Here is a 14643-nt window from a genome sequence, read left to right on the forward strand (position 1 = left end):
AACAAGTTGAAAAACTTATTCGGGTGTTACCATTTAGTGGTCAATTGTACGGAATATGTACTGTACTGTGCCATCTACTAATAAAAGTTAAAATCAATCAATCATTGGGCACAATCAGGCAATCAGGTAAGACATCAGACAGGAAGAAGGGAAAGTGGCCTGAAACAAGAAGAGGATTAGGCTTTCAAAATAAAACAAGAAGTTTGCCAGACAACTCCAAAACAGGACTTCCCTCACCGCAGTTTGACAGTAACTAAATAAGTACAACATGAATGAAATTAACTTATATAAGTAAGACATGAATGAAAGTAACTAATATAATTACAACATGAATTAAAGTAACTAATATAAGTACAACATGAATGAAATTAACTAATATAAGTACGACATGAATGAAAGTAACTAATATAATTACAACATAAATGAAAGTACCTAATTTAAGTTAAACATAAATGAAAGTAACTATTATAAGTACAACATGAATGAAAGTAACTAATAGAAGTACAACATTAATGAAAGTAACTAATATAATTACAACATGAATGAAAGTAACTAATATAATTACAACATGAATGAAAGTAACTAATATAAGTACAACATGAATGAAAGTAACTAAGATAAGTACAACATGAATGAAAGTAACTAATATAATTAAATTATGAATGAAAGTTACTCATATAATTACAACATGAATGAAAGTAACTAATATAACTTCAACGTGAATGAAAGTAACTAATAGAAGTACAACATGAATGAAAGTAACTAATATAATTAAATTATGAATGAAAGTTACTAATATAATTACAACATGAATGAAAGTAACTAATATAACTTCAACATGAATGAAAGTAATTAATATGAGTACAACATGAATGAAAGTAACTAATAGAAGTACAACATGAATGAAAGTAACTAATATAATTAAATTATGAATGAAAGTTACTAATATAATTACAACATGAATGAAAGTAACTAATATAACTTCAACATGAATGAAAGTAACTATAAGAAGTACAACATGAATGAAAGTAACTATCCATCATCATCATCTTCCGCTTATCCGAGGTCGGGTCGCGGGGGCAACAGCCTAAGCAGGGAAACCCAGACTTCCCTCTCCCCAGCCACTTCGTCTAGCTCTTCCCGGGGGATCCCGAGGCGTTCCCAGGCCAGCCGGGAGACATAGTCTTCCCAACGTGTCCTGGGTCTTCCCCGTGGCCTCCTACCGGTTGGACGTGCCCTAAACACCTCCCTAGGGAGGCGTTCGGGTGGCATCCTGACCAGATGCCCGAACCACCTCATCTGGCTCCTCTCGATGTGGAGGAGCAGCGGCTTTACTTTGAGTTCCTCCCGTATGGCAGAGCTTCTCACCCTATCTCTAAGGGAGAGCCCCGCCACACGGCGGAGGAAACTCATTTCGGCCGCTTGTACCCGTGATCTTATCCTTTCGGTCATGACCCAAAGCTCATGACCATAGGTGAGGATGGGAACGTAGATCGACCGGTAAATTGAAAGCTTTGCCTTCCGGCTCAGCTCCTTCTTCACCACAACGGATCGGTACAACGTCCGCATTACTGAAGACGCCGCACCGATCCGCCTGTCGATCTCACGATCCACTCTTCCCTCACTCGTGAACAAGACTCCTAGGTACTTGAACTCCTCCACTTGGGGCAGGGTCTCCTCCCCAACCCGGAGATGGCACTCCACCCTTTTCCGGGCGAGAACCATGGACTCGGATTTGGAGGTGCTGATTCTCATTCCGGTCGCTTCACACTCGGCTGCGAACCGATCCAGCGAGAGCTGAAGATCCCGGTCAGATGAAGCCATCAGGACCACATCATCTGCAAAAAGCAGAGACCTAATCCTGCGGTTACCAAACCGGAACCCCTCAACGCCTTGACTGCGCCTAGAAATTCTGTCCATAAAAGTTATGAACAGAATCGGTGACAAAGGACAGCCTTGGCGGAGTCCAACCCTCACTGGAAATGTGTTCGACTTACTGCCGGCAATGCGAACCAAGCTCTGGCACTGATCGTACAGGGAACGGACCGCCACAATAAGACAGTCCGATACCCCATACTCTCTGAGCACTCCCCACAGGACTTCCCGAGGGACACGGTCGAATGCCTTCTCCAAGTCCACAAAGCACATGTAGACTGGTTGGGCAAACTCCCATGAAAGTAACTAATATAATTAAATTATGAATGAAAGTTACTCATATAATTACAACATGAATGAAAGTAACTAATATAACTTCAACGTGAATGAAAGTAACTAATAGAAGTACAACATGAATGAAAGTAACTAATATAATTAAATTATGAATGAAAGTTACTAATATAATTACAACATGAATGAAAGTAACTAACATAACTTCAACATGAATGAAAGTAATTAATATGAGTACAACATGAATGAAAGTAACTGATAGAAGTACAACATGAATGAAAGTAACTAATACAATTAAATTATGAATGAAAGTTACTCATATAATTACAACATGAATGAAAGTAACTAATATAACTTCAACGTGAATGAAAGTAACTAATAGAAGTACAACATGAATGAAAGTAACTAATATAATTAAATTATGAATGAAAGTTACTAATATAATTACAACATGAATGAAAGTAACTAATATAACTTCAAGATGAATGAAAGTAATTAATATGAGTACAATATGAATGAAAGTAACTAATAGAAGTACAACATGAATGAAAGTAACTAATATAACTTCAACGTGAATGAAATTAACTAATAGAAATACAACATGAATGAAAGTAACTAATATAATTAAATTATGAATGAAAGTTACTAATATAATTACAACATGAATGAAAGTAACTAATATAACTTCAACATGAATGAAAGTAATTAATATGAGTACAATATGAATGAAAGTAACTAATAGAAGTACAACATGAATGAAAGTAACTAATATAATTAAATTATGAATGAAAGTTACTAATATAATTACAACATGAATGAAAGTAACTAATATAACTTCAACATGAAAGAAAGTAACTAATAGAAGTACAACATGAATGAAAGTAACTAATATAATTAAATTATGAATGAAAGTTACTCATATAATTACAACATGAATGAAATTAACTAATATAACTTCAACGTGAATGAAAGTAACTAATAGAAGTACAACATGAATGAAAGTAACTAATATAATTAAATTATGAATGAAAGTTACTAATATAATTACAACATGAATGAAAGTAACTAATATAACTTCAACATGAATGAAAGTAATTAATATGAGTACAACATGAATGAAAGTAACTAATAGAAGTACAACATGAGTGAAAGTAACTAATATAATTACATTATAAATAAAAATTACTAATATAATTACAACATGAATGAAAGTAACTAATATAACTTCAACATGAATGAAAGTAAGTAATATAATTACAACATGAATGAAAGTAAGTAATATAAGTACAACATGAATGAAAGTAACTAATATAAATACCACATGAATGAAAGTAACTAATATAAGTACAACATAAATGAAAGTAACTAATATAATTCCAACATGAATGAAAGTAAGTAATACAATTACATTATAAATAAAGAATTACTAATATAAGTACAACATGCTAACTAGCATGGGAATACGTCGGCGGCTACATCCAGCGGCCTGTAAAGCAGGGGAGTCTAGTAGCAGCGGGGGCCGTCTACGGAGCAGACGCCAGCGGTGTGATCGGAAACGCGGATGCCGAGCGGGGCTAAAAACAAAGCAGAAGGCTAATCCCCACAGAACACCACTTCCCTCCATCCTGCAGCCGCATTTAAATGGAAAATGCGAGACTACTGGTCTGGGTAAGGAGTCAGTTAAATTAGAACAAGTTTTTTCTGCTTTGAGTGTTTCAGAGTTGGACATGTGTCCTACCGAGGTGGCTAACCATGATGCGTGCAGTTTATCAAAGCAACAAACAAACAATCGGAAAATCCCCGTTACTGAGGTGGCTAACCATGATGCGTGCAGTTTATCAAAGCAACAATCAAACAATCGGAAAATTCCTGTCGTATCAATTCCTAGATATGGTCGTAACTACACTAAATGCACTGGGCATAATAAACACAACATTATTAATATTGCTACTACGGATAATTTGATCAAAAACTCCCTAAAACAGCCCACTACCTATAATATAGGTTTTTTAAACATAAGATCATTGTCTCCCAAAACGTTATTAGTTAATGATATTATCAGAGACAAAAATCTTAACGTCATCGGTCTCAGCGAAACCTGGCTTAAACTAAACGACTTTTTTGCGCTAAATGAGGCATGTCCTCCTAACTTTACACATGCACATATTGCCCGTCCGCTTAAAAGGGGTGGGGGGGTCGCACTAATATACAACGAAAACTTTAACCTTAGTCCTAACATAAATAATAAATATAAATCGTTTGAGGTGCTTACTATGAAGTCTGTCACACCGCTGCCTCTACACCTGGCTGTTATCTACCGCCCCCCAGGGCCCTATTCGGACTTTATCAATGAATTCTCAGAGTTCGTTGCTGATCTAGTGACACACGCCGATAATATAATCATAATGGGGGACTTTAATATCCATATGAATACCCCATCGGACCCACCGTGCGTAGCGCTCCAGACTGTAATTGATAGCTGTGGTCTCACACAAATAATAAATGAACCCACGCATCGCAACGGTAATACGATAGACCTAGTGCTTGTCAGGGGTATCACCGTCTCCAAAGTTACGATACTCCCGTATACTAAAGTATTGTCCGATCATTACCTTATAAAATTCGAGGTTCAAACGCATGTTCGTCAAACTAATAATAATAATAACTGCTATAGCAGCCGCAACATTAATACGGCCACAACGACAACTCTTGCTGACCTACTGCCCTCGGTAATGGCACCATTCCCAAAGTATGTGGGCTCTATTGATAACCTCACTAACAACTTTAACGACACCCTGCGCGAAACCATTGATAACATAGCACCGCTAAAGTTAAAAAAGGCTCCAAAAAAGCGCACCCCGTGGTTTACAGAAGAAACTAGAGCTCAGAAATTATTATGTAGAAAGCTGGAACGCAAATGGCGCACGACTAAACTTGAGGTGCACCATCAAGCGTGCAGTGATGGTTTAATAACTTATAAACGCATGCTTACCTTAGCTAAAGCTAAATATTACTCAAATCTCATCCACCGTAATAAAAACGATCCTAAATTTTTGTTTAGTACGGTAGCATCGCTAACCCAACAAGGGACCCCTTCCAGTAGCTCAACCCACTCAGCTGATGACTTTATGCAATTCTTTAGTAAGAAAATTGAAGTCATTAGAAAGGAGATTAAAGACAATGCGTCCCAGCTACAACGGGGTTCTATTAACACTGATACGATGGTATATACGGCGGATACTGCCCTCCAAAATAGTTTCTCTCGTTTTGAGGAAATAACATTAGAGGAATTGTTACAACGTGTAAATGGAATAAAACAGACAACATGCTTACTTGACCATCTTCCTGGGAAACTGATCAAGGAGCTCTTTGTATTATTAGGTCCATCAGTGCTAAATATTATAAACTTATCACTCTCCTCGGGCACTGTTCCCCTAGCATTCAAAAAAGCGGTTATTCATCCTCTTCTTAAAAGACCTAACCTCGATCCTGACCTCATGGTAAACTACCGACCGGTGTCTCACCTTCCCTTTATTTCAAAAATCCTTGAAAAAATTGTTGCGGAGCAGTTAAATGAACACTTAGCGTCTAACAATCTATGTGAAACCTTTCAATCCGGTTTCAGGGCAAATCACTCCACGGAGACAGCCCTCGCAAAAATGACTAATGATCTATTGCTAACGATGGATTCCGATGCGTCATCTATGTTGCTGCTCCTCGATCTTAGCGCTGCTTTCGATACCGTCGATCATAATATTTTATTAGAACGTATCAAAACACGAATTGGTATGTCAGACTTAGCCCTGTCTTGGTTTACCTCTTATCTTACTGATAGGATGCAGTGTGTCTCCCATAACAATGTGACCTCAGACATCAGCATAACAGCTTTCACTGTTATGCTGATGACACCCAACTCTACATGCCCCTAAAGCTGACCAACACGCCGGATTGTAGTCTGCTGGAGGCGTGTCTTAATGAAATTAAACAATGGATGTCCGCTAACTTTTTGCAACTCAAGGCCAAAAAAAACGGAAATGCTGATTATCGGTCCTGCTAGACACCGAACTCTATTTAATAATACAACTCTAACATTTGACAACCAAATAATTAAACAAGGCGACACGGTAAAGAATCTGGGTATTATCTTCGACCCAACTCTCTCCTTTGAGGCACACATTAAAAGCGTTACTAAAACGGCTTTCTTTCATCTCCGTAATATCGCTAAAATTCGCTCCATTCTGTCCACTAAAGACGCTGAGATCATTATCCATGCGTTTGTTACGTCTCGTCTCGACTACTGTAACGTATTATTTTCGGGTCTCCCCATGTCTAGCATTAAAAGATTACAGTTGGTACAAAATGCGGCTGCTAGACTTTTGACAAGAACAAGAAAGTTTGATCACATTACGCCTGTACTGGCTCACCTGCACTGGCTTCCTGTGCACTTAAGATGTGACTTTAAGGTTTTACTACTTACGTATAAAATACTACACGGTCTAGCTCCATCCTATCTTGCCGATTGTATTGTACCATATGTCCCGGCAAGAAATCTGCGTTCAAAAGACTCCGGCTTATTAGTGATTCCCAAAGCCCAAAAAAAGTCTGCGGGCTATAGAGCGTTTTCCGTTCGGGCTCCAGTACTCTGGAATGCCCTCCCGGTAACAGTTCGAGATGCCACCTCAGTAGAAGCATTTAAGTCTCACCTTAAAACTCATTTGTATACTCTAGCCTTTAAATAGACTCCCTTTTTAGACCAGTTGATCTGCCGTTTCTTTTCTTTTTCTTCTATGTCCCACTCTCCCTTGTGGAGGGGGTCCGGTCCGATCCGGTGGCCATGTACTGCTTGCCTGTGTATTGGCTGGGGACATCTCTGCGCTGCTGATCCGCCTCCGCTTGTGATGGTTTCCTGCTGGCTCCGCTGTGAACAGGACTCTCGCTGCTGTGTTGGATCCGTTTTGGACTGGACTCTCGCGACTGTGTTGGATCCATTGTGGATTGAACTTTCACAGTATCATGTTAGACTCGCTCGACATCCATTGCTTTCCTCCTCTCTAAGGTTCTCATAGTCATCATTGTCACCGACGTCCCACTGGGTCATTATTGTCACCGATGTCCCACTGGGTGTGAGTTTTCCTTGCCCTTATGTGGGCCTACCAAGGATGTCGTGGTGGTTTGTGCAGCCCTTTGAGACACTAGTGATTTAGGGCTATATAAGTAAACATTGATTGATTGATTGATGAATGAAAGTAACTAATATAAGTACAACATGAATGAAAGTAACTAATATAAACTCAGTTGGGTGAACCTCTGAAGGAAACAGAAGAGGGATTTTGCAGTAGAGCAGACCTTGGATGGATGGATGGATGGATGGATGGATGGATGGATGGACGGACATCAAATATGTCCAAATTAGCAGCAGAAAATATTGTTATAAAACGATCAAGTGTATATAAGGTGTATAATGTGGTATGTATGACGTAAAATGTGGTATATATGATATTATAATATGGTGTATATATGATTTATAATCTGGTATATATGACGTATATTGCGGTATATATAAATGATAAATGGGTTGTACTTGTGTAGCGCTTTCCTACTTTCAAGGTACTCAGAGCGCTTTGACACTACTTCCACATTCACCCATTCACACACACATTTACACACTGATGAAGGGAGCTGCCATGCAAGGCGCTAACCAGCACCCATCAGGAGCAAGGGTGAAGTGTCTTGCTAAGGACACAACGGACGTGATGAGGTTGGTACTACAGTAGGTGGGGATTGAACCAGGGACCCTCGGGTTGCGCACGGCCACTCTTTCACTGCGCCACGCCGTCCATATAATGTGGTGTATATGACATATATTGTGGTATATATGTTGTATAATGTGGTATATATAATGTATAATGTGGTATATATATGACGTATAATGAGGTATATATGATTTATAATGTGGTATGTATTTTGTATAATGGGGTATATATGATGTACAATGTGGTATATATGATGCATAATGTGGTATGTATTTTTAAATCTAAATGGGTTGTACTTGTATAGCGCTTTTCTACCTTCAAGGTACTCAAAGCGCTTTGACACTACTTCCACATTCACCCATTCACACACACATTCACACACTGATGGAGGGAGCTGCCATGCAAGGCGCTAACCAGCACCCATCAGGAGCAAGGGTGAAGTGTCTTGCTCAGGACACAACGGACGTGACGAGGTTGGTACTAGGTGGGGATTGAACCAGGGACCTTCGGTTTGCGCACGACCACTCTTCCACTGCGCCACGCTGTCCCTATATATTTAGCTTTTTAGCTTTTAAAAAAGCCCATCGCCAAGCCTTTTCTCCAAAAAGTTAAATGACAGTGTTGCATCTACTTTGCCTACCACTTTTTAGGCATTTCAGCAAGTGTTCCCAGAATGCTACAATAAATAGTTAAGTACATGGTAAGTCGTTACAGGCAAGGAGTATGGATTATGTATTGAGGGAATTCTTGGAACCCCACAGACTACTAGGACGACTAAGCGGTCCGAGGACCATTGCCGCTTTAGGAGATGGAAGTGGTGTTGTTTCGCTGGCCTGACAACTGGGCTTGATTATGGCTAAGTCTGCAGCCTTTCACATCAGAGGAGACACTTTTGCCCTATCTCCCACTAAAGTAAAATAGTCCATAGCCACAAAACATAACACACATTATAAACTTCTAAAACAACAGCATAAAAAACAGAAGTGTGCCTACTTTAAAATAAATGACAACTTTTTAGAAAATGTTTAGTGCTTGTCATTAGTTTTTTTGTGGTTTGCTAATTTTTGGCCACTTATCAAGCACACGGTAAGCCAACAATTGTCGCTTGTTTATAGGGGTCATGTTCAGATTTTTTTTTAAACTATATACACTTTTTTGTGGTGTACGTAACATGTGACAGTATTTTTTTGGGTCAAAGTGTTGCATAGATTATGTTTTACAGACCATCTTTAAACTGCTTTCTGACTGCCTCTTTAAGATACGCTGTTTTGTGGACGGTCCTATTAACGTGACTCCACTTTGACAGCGTCTTTTCCCCGTTATCCATGTTGTAGTTTTAGCGCTTCTATAGGAAATCTAAAAACAGATACAAGTTCCAACTATCCATGAAATTTATATAAAAAATGGCAAAAGTGTGGACTACAATGGCAAACTCGAGCAAATCACTTTTAGTAAATGTCTATCATATATAGAGACATGCCCTGATGTCACAATTGGGAAAAACGTCACGAATGGGGAAAATTCCAAACTAGGGCTGACCGATATGGCCTTTTTTAACATCTCGATATTTTTCGACCATGTCACAATACACAATGTATATCTCGATATTTTGCCTCAGCCTTGAATTAACACTGGATGCATATATTCACAGCAGTATGATGATTCTATGTGTCTACATTAAAACATTCTTGTTCATACTGCATTAATATATGCTCATTTTAAACTTTCATGCAGAGAGGGAAATCACAACTAAGTCAATTGACCAAAACTGTGTTTATTAAACAGTTATTAAGCAATGGCACAAACATTCATGTCATTTCAAAATAGAAAGTTCAAGATTGTCAGACATTTTAAAACAAGCTATGAGTGCAGTTTTGTACATGTTGTCACTAAGATGACATCAAAACAACACTAAATTGAAGTGCACTTTTTGTATAGAACGCCACTACAATAGTTTTAAACAAATAAAGTGCACTTTTGTGCATGATGTCACAAAATATATCATTAACTGTCAAATAAAAATGAGGAAATCAAATAGTCTTCTTCCTTCACTATGTGGTAGGTTCATGTGGACGTTATCTTCCTCTGTTGTTGACTATTTTTTTCATATGTTGATCTGGAAATGTTTGCCCTTGGCATTTTATTGGTGTGGCACCGAATGGAGATGTTGATATGCGGAGTAATCACTCTTCATTCTCTAGCAGGTGACTTTTCAAATGATGCTATATATTAACAGCAATGCTACTTTTTGTAGCAACACTTGACAAATTACGGTTGTCTGTTCGACATATTCTCGCCCGAAGCCCAACCACCGCCAGACGATGGACCATGTGCTGTTTTTCTTGGGAATTAATTCTTCCTCCATTTGTTACCAGATTTGCACCTTCTTTCTCTCGTATTACCACCCGCACCACAGCTAACGTTACCCACGCTGCTACCTCTCTTGTCCGCGAGGGCGTGTGACGTTGCATGCACGAGAGTATATGATGTATGTAAGAAGGTGCACTTGCTGTTTGTGAGAAGCAGAGACAAGAAAGAGTGAGAAGAGCATGTAGTGTAATGCCTGCAGCTAAAAGCAACTGTGTGAGAACATACACTCGAATATCACGATATAATCATTTTCTATATCGCACAAAGACAAAGCCGCAATATATCAAGTATGTCGATATATCCAGCCCAGCCCTATTCCAAACGGCTCCATAGAAGGAAGTATGAAAGAAGGCAAAAAATGTTTCTAATTATCTCTGCAATGCCTCCATGGTTTGATTTGTAATTCTTGGGGATTTATGTAATCCCAAATACCCAAAACAGGTACAAATAGGTAAGAAAGTTGGTCTTACACACTGGGTCCCCTCTAACACATTCAAGAAGTCAACAGAGCTCACATGAAGCAGACGTCCCTCACTAGCTCAACACACTAAAGAAGCCTACGTCTATCGCTAACTCAACACACTAAAGAAGCCTATGTCTCTTGCTAGCCCAACCCACTAAAGAAGCCTACATCTCCCGCTAGCTCAACACACTAAAGAAGCCTACGTCTCCCACTAGCTCAACACACTAAAGAAGCCGACGTCTCCCACTAGCTCAACACACTAAAGAAGCCTACGTCTATCGCTAACTCAACACACTAAAGAAGCCTATGTCTCTCGCTAGCTCAACCCACTAAAGAAGCCTACGTCTATCGCTAACTCAACACACTAAAGAAGCCTACGTCTCCCGCTAGCTCAACACACTAAAGAAGCCTACGTCTCCCGCTAGCTCAACACACTAAAGAAGCCTACGTCTATCGCTAACTCAATACACTAAAGAAGCCTACGTCTCTCGCTAGCTCAACACACTAAAGAAGCAGACATCTCTCGCTAGCTCAACACACTAAAGAAGCCTACGTCTCTCGCTAGCTCAACACACTAACGAAGCAGACATCTCTCGCTAGCTCAACACACTAAAGAAGCCTACGTCTCTCGCTGGCTCAACACACTAAAGAAGCAGATATCTCTTGCTAGCTAACACTAAAAAAGATGACGGCGCTCGCTATCTAAAAACACTAAAGAAGCCTACGTCTCTCGCTAGCCCAACACACTAAAGAAGCAGATATCTCTCGCTAGCTCAACACACTAAAAAAGCCTACGTCTCTCGCTAGCTCAACACACTAAAGAAGCAGATATCTCTCGCTAGCTCAACACACTAAAGAAGCAGATATCTCTTGCTAGCTAACACTAAAAAAGATGACGGCGCTCGCTATCTAAAAACACTAAAGAAGCCTACGTCTCTCGCTAGCTCAACACACTAACGAAGCAGACATCTCTCGCTAGCTCAACACACTAAAGAAGCCTACGTCTCTCGCTAGCTCAACACACTAAAGAAGCAGATATCTCTCGCTAGCTCAACACACTAAAGAAGCCTACGTCTCTCGCTAGCTCAACACACTAACGAAGCAGACATCTCTCGCTAGCTCAACACACTAAAGAAGCCTACGTCTCTCGCTAGCTCAACACACTAAAGAAGCCTACGTCTCTCGCTGGCTCTACACACTAAAGAAGCAGACATCTCTTGCTAGCTAACACTAAAAAAGATGACGGCGCTCGCTATCTAAAAACACTAAAGAAGCAGACGCCTCTCGCTAGCTCAACACACTAAAGAAGCAGACATCTCTCACTAGCTCAACACACTAAAGAAGCAGATATCTCTCGCTAGCTCAACACACTAAAGAAGCCTACGTCTCTCGCTAGCTCAACACACTAAAGAAGCAGATATCTCTCGCTAGCTCAACACACTAAAGAAGCCTACGTCTCTCGCTAGCTCAACACACTAACGAAGCAGACATCTCTCGCTAGCTCAACACACTAAAGACGCCTACGTCTCTTGCTGGCTCAACACACTAAAGATGCAGATATCTCTTGGTAGCTAACACTAAAAAAGATGACGGCGCTCGCTATCTAAAAACACTAAAGAAGCAGACGTCTCCCGCTAGCTCAACACACTAAAGAAGCCTACGTCTCCCGCTAGCTCAACACACTAAAGAAGCCTACGTCTATCGCTAACTCAATACACTAAAGAAGCCTACGTCTCTCGCTAGCTCAACACACTAAAGAAGCAGACATCTCTCGCTAGCTCAACACACTAAAGAAGCCTACGTCTCTCGCTAGCTCAACACACTAAAGAAGCAGACATCTCTTGCTAGCTAACACTAAAAAAGATGACGGCGCTCGCTATCTAAAAACACTAAAGAAGCAGACGCCTCTCGCTAGCTCAACACACTAAAGAAGCAGACATCTCTCGCTATCTCAAATCATTAAAGAAGCCTACGTCTCTCGCTAGCTCAACACACTAAAGAAGCAGACATCTCTCGCTAGCTAACACTAAACAAGATGACGGCGCTCGCTATCTAAAAACAATAAAGAAGCAGACGCCTCTCGCTAGCTCAACACACTAAAGAAGCAGATATCTCTCGCTAGCCTAACACACTAAAAAAGCAGACATTTCTCGCTAGCTAACACAAAAAAAAGGCGCTCGCTTTCTAAAATCACTCAAGAAGCAGATCTATGATGTGGTATATATGATTTATAATGTGGTATGTATGTTCTATAATACGGTATATATGATGTACAATGTGGTATATATGATGTATAATGTGGTATATATGATGTATAATGTGGTATATATGATTTATAATGTGGTATGTATGTTCTATAATACGGTATATATGATGTACAATGTGGTATATATGATGCATAATGTGGTATGTATGATGAATAATGTTGTATAAATGACATATAGTGCGGTATATATGATGTATGATGTGGTATGTATGATGTATCATGTAGTATATATGATTTATAATGTGGTATAAATGTTGTATAATGTGGTATATATGATGTATAATGTGGTATATATGATGTATAATGTGGTATATATGATTTATAATGAGGTATGTATGTTGTATAATACGGTATATATGATGTACAATGTGGTATATATGATCCATAATGTGGTATGTATGATGTATAATGTGGTATATATGACGTAAAGTGTGGTATATATGATGTATAATGTGGTATATATGATGTATAATGTGGTATATATGACGTATAATGTGGTATATATGAGGTATAATGTGGTATGTATGTTGTATAATGTGGTATATATGATGTATAATGCGGTATATATGATTTATAATGTGGTATGTATGTTGTATAATGCGGTATATATGATGTATAATGTGGTGTATATGACGTATTCTGATGTATGGACTTATATAATGTTTTGTAAACAAAGAGAGGCGATGACGTATGGACTTTTACAATATTTTGTAACCAAAAATAAATGATGATGTACGAACTTTTATAATGTTTTGTAAAAAAACAAAAGAGGTGATGATGTATGGACTTCTATAATGTTTTGTAAACAAAGAGAGGTGATGATGTATGGACTTTTAAAATATTGTTTAAACAAAAAAAATAATGATGATGTACGAACTTTTGTAATGTTTTGTAAACAAGGTGATGATGTATGGACTTTTATAATATTTTGTAAACAAAAATAAATGATGATGTACGAAAACTTGTTTGTAAACAAAGAGAGGTGATGATGTATGGGCTTTTATAATATTTTGTAAACAAAAATAAATGATGATGTACGAGAACTTGTTTGTAAACAAAGAGAGGTGATGATGTATGGGCTTTTATAATATTTTGTAAACAAAAATAAATGATGATATACGAGAACTTGTTTGTAAACAAAGAGAGGTGATGATGTATGGGCTTTTATAATATTTTGTAAACAAAAATAAATGATGATATACGAGAACTTGTTTGTAAACAAAGAGAGGTGATGATGTATGGGCTTTTATAATATTTTGTAAACAAAAATAAATGATGATATACGAGAACTTGTTTGTAAACAAAGAGAGGTGATGATGTATGGGCTTTTATAATATTTTGTAAACAAAAATAAATGATGATATACGAGAACTTGTTTGTAAACAAAGAGAGGTGATGATGTATGGGCTTTTATAATATTTTGTAAACAAAAATAAAAATCATGATATACGAACTTTTTTTTTAAACAAAGAGAGGTGATGATGTATGGGCTTTTATAATATTTTGTAAACAAAAATAAATGATGATGTACGAGAACTTGTTTGTAAACAAAGAGAGGTGATGATGTATGGGCTTTTATAATATTTTGTAAACAAAAATAAATGATGATATACGAGAATTTGTTT

Source organism: Nerophis ophidion, linkage group LG18, assembly GCF_033978795.1.
Source record: "Nerophis ophidion isolate RoL-2023_Sa linkage group LG18, RoL_Noph_v1.0, whole genome shotgun sequence".
NCBI classification, from domain to species: Eukaryota; Metazoa; Chordata; class Actinopteri; order Syngnathiformes; family Syngnathidae; genus Nerophis; species Nerophis ophidion.